Raw genomic sequence first — 11917 nt, forward strand, 5'->3', positions numbered from 1 at the left:
GTAGTGGATGCCAGCTCAAGGTGTAGAGCTCGACATCTCAACAGAAAACACATAAACTCAACAACAAACCACTACTCAATGATTCAAAAATCTGCCTATGTCCTTTCTCACTGCTCTAGGTCATCACTCCATTTTGGCACTCAAATGAATTTGAAATGCAATGGAACTTTAGGAGAAGGTCTATGACACCTAGGGATGCTATCTTGCCAAGTCTGGTCACAATTTTACAAGGTACCAAAATCATGATCCATCATGATCAAGGTCTTGAAAACTACAACAAAACTATCCAAAAAGGTTTCCCTATGGTCTTGGAACACTCTCCTATGGTCAAATTGTCAAAAAACAATGATTCAAGCCATCAAAATTGAAGATTAAGCTCATTGCTGTATATTCGCAACCTCAAAAAAACTAACAATGCTTACACTTAATTGAAAGAGCATGGAAAGAGGATCACACTACAAGATTCAAAATAAAAAAAAGGATCACTCAATCACTAGTTATGTTGATTACAAATCAAAGCTTCGTGGTTGCTTGAGTGTACGTAAAGTAGACTCAACAATAGAGCTCTTCCTTTCTCAAAAGACAATCCTTCCTTTCACATTAAGGTTATTATATTTTATACCTAGGGATTTCTAAATGGCCAGTGGTGGCCGGTTAGCATGGACCTTTGCAAATCTTATGAAATAATTACAACTCATAGAGCTGACCTGCTACTCTCTGTTACCATATACATGTTGTAGTGATGTGTGTGAACACACTTAGGACCGCCGAGGAATTTTTTCCCTCACTAGGAGGTTTTTTTTCCTGTGCATTGTAGATATGCCCATCATTCTAGGGCTATCTATCTTTTTATTGCACACTAAGTAATACACTTTCTGTTGTGTGCCTCGAGCTTCCTTCGTCTTCTCCAAGTTGTCTGCATTTCCTTGCAACCCTATCAGAGCAGGTTGCATCCTCCTGGGCTTAGTTGCTAGTAGCTCCATCACATGTCTGCTCACTTTCTCTGATTTCATTGAGTTTTGGCAAGCATTTGTAGCTCAAATTTTTTATTCGGGCTCATTTCGGCCTCTGTTTCCACTACAAACAGTACTACACAGGCTATTTCTTCATTTTGTGTAGAATTTCTATTAGTGCCGTTTTCTGCATAACATGTCCCTTACAGTCTTCTATCGTTTGTGCTATATATCACATGTTTTTCTCGCTTTGTTTCTCCTTTACGGGCACTTTTCACATCACGTGAAACATTTACCATGGCTGACAACAACACAGATGTGTTCAAGATGTTTGCTGTTGAGGAAAAATTGGATGGGGACAATTACCCTATGTGGGCTTACATGATGCAACATGTTGTTGTGTGAAAGGGCGTTTAGAATATTGTGTAGGTTATTGATGTACGTCCTCATTCTGAGGATGTAGGCGATGTTGAGGATGTTGTAGGTCTTGCTACGAGGATTGTTGTTGTAAGAGTTGTTTTGCCTACGGTAGAACAAGCTCATTGGGATGTAAAGGATGCATAGGCTCATGCATTGATTGCATTTTCTATGAAGCGCACCATTTCTCCTCACATTCGTTTAGCGAAATTTGCAAAACATGCTTGGGATATTCTGGGTGGTCTTTATGCAAACCACAATGAGGCAAAAATTGCATTGCTGCGTAAAGAACTGGAGTCAAAGATTATGCATGAGGAAGATGATATGGACACTTTCCTTGCTGGTGTCAAGGATATCAATGAGCAACTTATTTCTGCGGGTGAAGTCATTTCAAACAGTTCCCTTGTGGCGACTGTTCTTCATGCCTTACCAGATTCTTACCAGACTTTTGCTACTACTTGGAGACTTATGACCCAAGGAAATCCTGAAGTTGTCAAGTTTGATGCATTATGCACATTGCTATTGCAAGAGTCACTTTCCAGAAAAAACAAGACTAGACAGCGTGCAGTTGAATAGACTTTTAGTGTTGTTCAAAGAAAGGATGGTAACAGCAATGCTGTCTGGACAAGGGTCCTGTAGGGGCAAGGCCAGGGGATCACGGACCTAAGGGAAACGTCCCAAACCTAAGGACTAGGGAGATCACGAACTATGGCTAGCAGGCGGTCGGCGGGCTAGACAGTGTGGACAGGGGATCTGTCTAGGGCAAGGGGCTAGGAGCCCGCCACCTGTATAATGGCTGGTTGGGAGGAGGATCCAAGTCTTCTAGTCCCCTAATTCTTATACTAGTACCACAGATAAGTTTAGCCAAGAGGGCGTGGAGCCAACAATTTTTATATTTGATTGTTGCATGAGGCTGGGAGGTGAAGCGTGAAGACGCTCTACACAGGGAAAATGGATGCGACCACTGCGTGGGCTACCTCGCTTACGAGGAGGGAAGGCGGCATCACCACCTGCAAAATATTGGCAGATTATGGGCTTGACATCTACGCCTCAACAACCCAAGGAGGTCGTGACACAGTAGGGTTGTCAATTGACCACTGCATTGAGCGGGCACTCATCATCTCTCTCTCCTCTACGTTTTTTGTGTGTTGTCCTGCCATAAGCTTGGAGAGGTTCCATGTTCAAACAGCCACCCAAGGGTTATTTTGGGAATCAAAGGCAAGCAAGGGTGCGTGCCCACCTCGGCACACACCCCTTTTCCATAGTTTTTCTTCGGAGTTTGACAAGGTGTGGAGTTTGGCAAGGTGTTGAGTGGCGGTCGAGGTTTGCCCTAATTTCAACAGCCTCTGCATACCCTTTAGCATTCAAACTTCTAATTTAGTTTGAACTTTAAAATCTTTTTTTTGACGTAATCTTCATGTCTACAATCACCGATTTCGGTTGCAACAACCGTTGGCCATCTAACTCGGCATCAGATTCGCTGACAATTAATCAAGAAGTGCAGCTTTAAGACTTTGCTTGATATCCAGGAATTTTGAGCACTTCAAGCACGCATCTCAGCAATGGAAAAAAATTTTGCATCCCTAAATGAAAATGTCACTCCACTTTAGCGATACAATTTATGCAGCAACAGGCCAAGGGCCATGTTGACACACACATGCATGAGCACATTGCCAATCAGGGGCAAGGCCCTTCTCGTCATGGACAAGGTCCATCTCCGGATTCTTTGCACTCTCTCACTACAAAGGAGGTGGATGAGTTGTTGAAAAACATCAAGCCACCAACTTTTAAGGGAGAGGTTCGAGATCACAATAAGGATGCAATGAAGATCTTTCTCGGCAAGTGGGATGGAATTCATACCTTACGTCGTACTCTGGATGCAGTCATAGCACTACAGACAAGTCTAACTCTGGAAGTCAATGCCTACAAATGATGGATATCTCTCAAGGAGAAGAATATCATACCACAGAGTTGGGCAACCTTTGAGGCTATGAAAAGAATTTCTGCCTACAAATGAGGCACATAGAAATTGGATGGCTTGGGACATGTGTTCCATGCACGAGCACCCATCATTTCTTTAATATATCTCTCACTATAGAGATGACATCCTCAAATTGTAAGGGCTAGACACCTTTCAGCAAGCACGTGGGTTTATCCATGGTCTGATGCCAGAGCTTAAGAAGCACGTCAAGACTCGAGACCCTAAAACACTTGAGGAGGCCATAGTGAAAGCACACATTCATGATGATCCATATGAAAAGAAATCACATAATAACACGTGCCCGCTAATACACATGGTAATACATGCACATAATATGCGAACAATAAAAGGAAATTTATAGTAGCCAATTCTGAAGCAGCTAAAAAACCCAAGGGTTCTCGTGGTCCTCTCTCTCCTAAGGAATTTGAGAAGGCTAAAAAAGAGAAGTTATGCTTTCAATGCTTGGGAAGCGCCCATGGCAAAAAGGATTGTCCCAAAGGGAAATCTGCTGCTCCCGGTGCAACTGCTGCCCCTTGAGTCTTCCTCATGTTTCTCTACGATGGAAGTAACACACACCAAAGTGGTGAATGTTGTATCACAGCTTCCATCTTGCAACAGATATTTGGTCCACATGAGTTAGGGTGTATGATGGATCTCTTCAAGGGCACAAGGTGCATATCTTGGTAGATGACGATGCTACTTACAATTTCATTAACTATGGAGTAGTGAAAAAACTCAAATTGCCCCAAACTCCAAGTTCCCACCACTATCAGGTAGCAATGATGCATGGTTATGATGCCGAAATATGGGATACTCAAGTCAGATTTGTACCGTTGGAAATACAAAGCTATTCCACATCCTTAGATTTCTAGGTTATGAATATGGAGAGAGTAGATGTGGTACTCGGTAGGGAATGATTGCATAGCCTAGGAATATCATTGAAGTGTAGCTACAAGCACAACAGCCTGATGTTTGAACCCCATGGCGCACATGTGTTGTTGTTAGGAGAGAAGGATGTGCCTTCCTCACCACTGATCTATACAACAGAGCTTATGAAGCTCGTTTTTTATAATGAAGTAGGTAAGTTTTCTTATGTTACTCATTGTGTCATTTTCTTTCTAATATTGAATCTGTTGAACATTCCCCAATGCCGCATGCTTCTCTCCCATCTCTTCCAGCAATGGCTACTTCTCAACAAACAAAGGTTGCTAATGAATTAAAAAGTTTATTAACAGAATTTCATGATGTTTTTCCTAGTGATTTTCCATCAGGATTACCGCCGATACGATCTGTGCAACATGGCATCGACGTGGTTGCAGGTAGTAAACCAATCAGTAAACCACCCTACAGAATGAATTATTATGAAGCTACTGAGGTGGAACGTTAGCGTTTATTCAACCAAATTCTCTCGGGGGGTTCACTATGTGTAAAACTACCATATCACGTGAGTTCAAGACATGTTTGTAAAACCCCTTACCTGTGAATTTTTTAAGGAATATAATATACCCTTTTCTCTTAAAATCTGTCATTTTTTTTCAAATTTCAAAAAGTAATTCCATTATGTACATATATTTCTGTAAGTTTTGAGAACTTTAAATACCCTTCTGTTGAACTCACGTGATAGGTTACATTTTTATTAGGTGACCTCCCCGGGCAAATTCTTCACCATGGACTTCTCCTATCCTATTAGTGAAGAAAAAGGATGGTACTATGCCCATGTGCCTAGACTACCGTGGATAAAATGTGGTCACTGTTAAGAACAAGTACCCATTACCACGCATGGATGAGTTGTTTGACAAGCTCACTCATACTCGTATTTTTACAAAGATAGACTTGCGATCAGGTTATCACCAAGTACGTATTCAACTTGTTAGTATACCCAAAACTGCATTCGGAACGAGGTTTGGACATTACAAGTTTTTGGTTATGCCTTTTGGGTTAACCAATGCGCCCGCAACATTCATGCCACTCATGGATAGTGTCTTGAGACCGTACTTGGACAAGTTTGTTATCATTTTTCTCGATGAAATTCTTGTATATAGTGCTTTTGAGGAAGAACACTTGCAACATTTGAGGTAGGTATTTGAATTGTCATGAACAAATAAATTATATGCCAAAGAATCCAAGTGTGATTTTCTCAAGGAAGAAATTCATTATCTTGGGCATGTTATCTCAACTACTGGGTTGCACATGGATCAATCCAAAGTGAATGCCATTCGGAGGTGGCCTTCTCCTAAACATCTGGAAGAGTTACAAATTTTCTTGGGATTTGTAGGTTTTTATCGAAGGTTTGTTAAAAACTATGATAATATTGTTGTTCCCATGACGGACCAACTGAAAGGCAAAGGCAAGACCTTCTAGTGGGGGGGCTGGAGCCATGTGCAAATGAGGGATCCTTTTCACTCCAATGTTGGTAGTGTGTCGTTAACCTCCACACATAATTCTCCTCTATTGAGTGATGAGCTACAGCAATGTAAGAATTTCTCCATCAACAATGGGTACCTACTCCACAAGGGGAGAGTTTGTGTACCGACGGACATGGACATTCAGCACCAAATCCTTTATGAATGTCATGACAATCCAAGTGCAGGGACCGAGTATTAAAAAGACATATGCTCTCGCACAACGGCGGTTTTACTAGCCAGGTTTACATGGCTTTGTTCAAGATTATGTCTTGCATTGCCAAAAATATCAAAGTTAACAAAGCAGAGCGCCTGAAGGCAGGAGAACTTTTACATCCTTTGGAGATTCCCAATGGAGAATTGAAAAGTATCTCTATGGATTTTATTGTGGGTTTACCAACCACTGTACGGGGTCATAACTCAGTATGGGTGGTCGTAGACCAATTGACTAAACTATGCAAAATTATTCCAACCGAGTCGACGATTAAAACTCCAAAATTAGGTAAGTTATTTGTGGACAATCTATATAAGTTGTATGTATTTCCAAGTAACATTCTGAGTGATCGTGATCCCAAGTTTAATAGTCATTTTTGGCGGGCCGTGTTTAAACAATTGGGTACACAACTTAACCTCAGTACAACAGATCATCTAGAAATGGACGGTCAGACTAAACTAGTTAACCAAGTGCTAGCGGATATGAAACGCGCATACATTAGCAAGAAACAAACAAACTGGTAAGAGTATCTACATCTTCTTGAGTTTGCTTACAATAGTGCTAATCATGTCACGATTGGATTTAGTCCTTTCATGCTCATGTATGGTTTTCAACCTAGGTCACTCGTTACGGTGGGGTTGGCAACCAAAAAACTCCAACAGGTTAAGGATTTTCTCAAGACCATATAGATATGTTGAAACTCGATCGTCAGAATGTCCGGCAAGTGCAAGATCGGTATAAGAAGTACGCTGATGAAAAACATCAGCAAGCTACCTTTGAGGAAGGAAAAGAAGTATTTTTGTGTGTGCCAAAGCATTCAAGAAAGTCTTAAGACTAGGTCAACGCCTAAATTATCTCCAAGATATTGTGGGCCTTTCAACATACTCAAGCGAGTTGGTGATCGTGCCTAGAAACTAGCGTTACCCACACACTCGCGTGTCCATCCAGTATTTCATGTAAGTTGTTTACGTAAGCGATTACATGGGGACGACAATGTCATTGACCAACAGATTTGTTGAACCTCCTATCCCACCGCATGAACCTGAGTGGATTCTTGACTATCATGATTTACATACGTGTCATCATGTACGCCAAGCTTTAATCAAGTGGAAAGATGGACCTGATGAAGGCGCCACTTGGGAAAACATTAGTGCTCTTAAGAAGAAGTTTCCCACATTTGTTTTCGAGAATGAAAACTCTTCCTTAAGGGGGGATTAATATTAGGACAAGGGTCCCCCCGGCCTTGCCTCTATGGGACAAGGGTCCCATAGGGGCAAGGCCAGGGGGACCTAAGGGGCACGACCCAAACCTAAGGACTAGGGCGGTCACACGGAATACGGCCAGGCGATCGGGCTAGACAGTGTGGACAGGGGATCCATCTAGGGCAAGGGGCTAGGATCCCGCCTATATAATGTGGGGTTGGGAAGAGGATCCGAGTCATCTAGTCCCCTAGTTCTTATAAATGCAGCCACTTCTTATGGTTCTTCTATGAGTGGAAAAGCACCTATTCCTAATGCTTCTGCTAGCGGCAATTCCTCTGGAAATTCTGGTGCTAAGGGAAAAAAGAAGATGTGTTGCCATTATTGTAAAGCTAATGATCACTTGATCAAGCAGTGTCCTAAGGTGAAGGCAAAACCGGCTAAGAAGAAAGAGGGTGGTCCACTGCAAATGCTGGTTCCACTACAAATGAAGCTATTGTTGAGTCTTTTTTGAAAGGAGACTGATGTTGATGTAGAATGGGCTATAATCCTGCTATCCATGATGCATACATGTCAGTTGCTACAGATTCACATGTGTGATATTTTGACAGTGGTGCTACAAAGCACATTACCTCACATCATGATTTGTTCACCTCTCTTGAGTCTGTCCCTCATGGGAATTGAGTTACTTGTGCCAAAAAATTACAACGCTTCTTATCCGCTTCAGGGAGTTGTAAAGTGTAACATTTAATGGTCTAAAAACTTATGTGTAGCGGAAATTATCATGAACATAGTGGGCATTTCATTAGAATAGATTCCTAATGAGAATTACAAGAGTGCTTGGGTGGAGGGAGCAACAAAAAGCATAACACCTAGTTAGATAGCATCAACAATACTTTCAAAAGAGAGAGAAATTAATCTATTGACAACAGTTGAGGACCGGATTTGCATGGAGCCGGTCCCCCCTCCAAAAGGCTTTGTATTATGGTTTCTCCCATCAAGAGAGACATTGTACAATACAATTCTTTGTGTTCCTTCAAGACTAGCTAGTGCAATGAAGATGAAAGCTTCATTCACTAAGCAAAACACTTAACAAACACAACTTTAATTATCCGGTTCTCAGACCCAAGACCTCACACACCTTCGAAGATGGTGAGAGCTAGCAGGGTATGAGAGTAGATTGAGAGGAAGAAGGAGTATCTTACGAGAAAGATGTACATCTCCTCACATAATCACTCATATTAGCATAGATTTAGCTTAGTAATTAGCTTGGTAGAGGATATGAGCATGCATTGAAGCTTGGCTCTTGGTTGGATTTGCATCCACATGCCAAGAGAGTGTTGATGTAGGCTTCTATCTCACAAGCTTGGAGTAGGTGATGAGCTCTCCATTAAAGCTTGGGAAGAAATAGTCTTCTCTTTCTTCACACATGAGATTGTGAGAGTGTGTGTGTGTGATAATGCCTTGCAAAAATCAGCCCCCTCTCTCTCTTGGGCGAGCCCTCTTGCTATTTGCTCTTGCTCCAGCCTCATTGGCCCTCCCCAAGTCAAGCGAATGACCATTAAGCAGCATAAGTGATAGCCTTTTGACATGTGTCCCCCTTTCCCCTTTTGTGAGAGCTTTAGGTTATTAAATAATTAAAGTAAACTCTCATTGGATCCCTTTGCCTCCTAGCCAATAGGAATCAGGCAAGCCATTGGGCTCCTGAATGCTCATTGGACCCCTTGGGAGACTGTCCAATAGTCTTCTAGGAGACTTAATTCTCATTGGTTCTTTCATTAAGTGTTTTTAAATTAATTAAACTAGATTTACTCTAGCCTAATTCTCATTGGTCCACCTCCAAGGCCATCCAATAGAAATTGGGCACACCTTGTGGGCATCTGGGCTAGGGATCTGACATGTGTCCCTAATTCCCTTTGTGTAAAGGGGGCTTGTGTGTGTGTGTGTGGCTTTCTCTCTCATCCCCTACCTTTAGGGCTCGCCCCCTCATGTGTAGGGATGTGTGTTGACTTTGGAGAGCACACAAAGCATCCAATTCCCCCTAAGCTTTAACCCTTTGGACACAACCTTTGAATTTTGGAACCTTAGCATTTTGGAAGTCTTAATGGGCTGAACCTTAGGGTCTTTTTAGCCCATTGTTGCACATGGCTATTTTGCAGATGGCCCCCCCCTTTGGATCCCTATTGTGGCCGGTCTGTTAGCTTAACCAATATTCTAGCTTTTTCTCCCCTGGCACTTCCCCACATTAAATGATCATTTTAATATGAGAAAATCATTTAGGAGAATTAGATATTGATTATTATGACATTACCTCTCTCTTGAAATCATAGTCGTCCTCGACTATGGTGTAGAGAAGAAAAGCATATTCATGAGTCCTTTTCTTAGCGGGTAGAGGATCGCTATGTTACCCTATGACATCATTCCACAATGGTTGACTAGTCCATTTGGCGCTTGAGAGCCTGAGGATGCCGCAAGCATGTCTTCACATTAGTCCTATCAATCTTCCATAGTAGTGTGACAAGCTCTACTTGGTGTTTGGGAGATGTCGTCTCCGCAAACTTGATCTAAGCATGCATACTACTTCATTTTTGTGCACAATAAAGAAAAAGAGTCTTATAAGACAAAAAACTTTGTTCATTTTTAACATTTTGTACATTAGCTTACTCTTGGGAAGCATTGTAAGCACTGACAAGGTTTAGGTTATCCTTTAATTGTATGCCTTGCATCCATCTAGCATCTTCAAAAGGATAATTCTTAAACTTAATAAGATATCGTCGGGTAGTCTTACCGCCTCTTAATACCTTGTCTTCATGTCGGAGAATGGACTCGGGCTGCAGCACCTCCTCTTGGTCCTCGATCTCCGGTGGGTCTTCAATAGTTGGTTCTTGAGGTGGCTCTCCTTTGTAAGGCTTTAATAGGCTCACATGGAAAGCATTGTGTATGAGCCAATGATTGGGCAACTTGAGTTGATAGGCCATCTCGTTGATTGGACTAAGAATCTGGAAGGGACCATAGTACCTTTTTGCTAGTTTAGCATAGTACTTTTGGTGGCCCGTAGGATTCTTGCCCGTCGTGTGCCTTAATCGAGCCTTGGGAAACTTTAACAAGACCCAATCATTTTCCTTAAAGGCTTGGGATTTTCTGTGCTTGTCAGCAGCAACCTTTTGCCTTTGTTGTGAGATAGAGATAGCATCCTTAATCTTTTGAAAAGATTCTTGTAGGTCTCGGCTATACTCATCTGCAGCGAAGATCTTCCCATGTACCTTAAGTAGCAAGGGACTTTTTTATCTTCCCTCAATTACCTCGAAAGGTGCTTTTCCCGTGGAAGTATGTACAGTTTCATTGTAAGAATACTCCACTAAGGATAAGTACTTCCCCCATTGAGATCTTTGATCTACTTCTGTTACATAGGCTTTTAGTAGATCGAGAATTGTTAGGTTAGCTTCACTTTGGCCATCCGTTTGTGGATGATAGGCCGAAGAGAAGTTTAGCCTTGTCCCTAAATTCTCAAAGAGACCCTTCCAGAAATTACTGGTCATTCTAGGATCTCTATTCGACATTATGGACATTGGCAAGCCATGGTATTTGAAAATTTGTGAAATGAAGAGGGTTGCCATTTGATGGGCTTTGATAGTCTTTTTGACAGGTATAAAATGAGCTTGTTTACTGAACCTGTCTACTATCGTCCATATTCTCATATTCCCATGGATAGACTTAGGCAATCCAAAGATAAAATCCATGGATATGCTCTCCCATGGTGAATTATGGATTGGCAAGGGTTGAAGCAATCCAAGTTGCTTCCCTCTATCAAATTTTGTCTTTTGGCATACCACACATTTAGAAACATACTCTTGTATGTTCACTTTCATGGTAGGCCAATAGAAATATGTTTCAATTCCCTGTAAGGTAGATTGAATCCCCCTATGCCCCGCATAAGGTGGAGCATGAGATTCATACATTACTTTCTCACGTAGTGAGTTAGTAACGCATAGTCTATTGCCATAGAGAAGATAACCATCTTGTAAGCTAAATGGTTCTTCTTTCTTCCCTAATGCAAGGGCTGAAATCACATCTCTAAAATCGGGATCAATAGCATACTCATCTATCATTGAAGATAGATCATTGTGAGTTGCTATGGAAACCGCATTCACTCTCGGCTGTCTTGAGAGTGCATCAGCTACTTGATTATGCTTGCCAGCAATGTGAGCAATATGAAAATGAAATTGCGAAAGGAAATTTGCCCACCTCATTTGTTTGTCGGAGAGCTTGGTCTGCGTCATGAAGTACTTAAGACTTTGGTGATATGTTCGCAGAATGAAAGGAGTCCCCAATAAATAGTGCTTCCATGAGTCTAAGGCGTGTAGAACTGCAAGGAGTTCGTTTTCATATATGCCTAGAGCTTGCTCAACAGGGTCGAGCCTTCGACTTTCATAGCCTATGGCATGCCCTTCTTGGAGCAAAACAGCTCCAAGGCAATCACCACAAGCATCACATTGGACCTCAAATGGTTTTGAGAGATCCGGTAGTGTAAGCACAGGTTGAGAGATAAGCTTTTCTTTAAGCTTTTCGAAAGCATTGTTCTCCTTAGCAGACCATGTATACCTAACGCTTTTCTTTGTTAGGTCATGTAATGGTCCCGCAATTTGTGAGAACTTTTCTATGAAGCGTCTATAGTACGCACACATACCTATAAAGCTTCTTAGTTCATGAAGATTCCTTGGTTTAGGCCATCCTTTTATTACCTCTAACTT

Source organism: Adiantum capillus-veneris, chromosome 27 (assembly GCF_014529385.1).
Source record: "Adiantum capillus-veneris isolate H3 chromosome 27, ASM1452938v2, whole genome shotgun sequence".
Lineage (NCBI taxonomy): Eukaryota > Viridiplantae > Streptophyta > Polypodiopsida > Polypodiales > Pteridaceae > Adiantum > Adiantum capillus-veneris.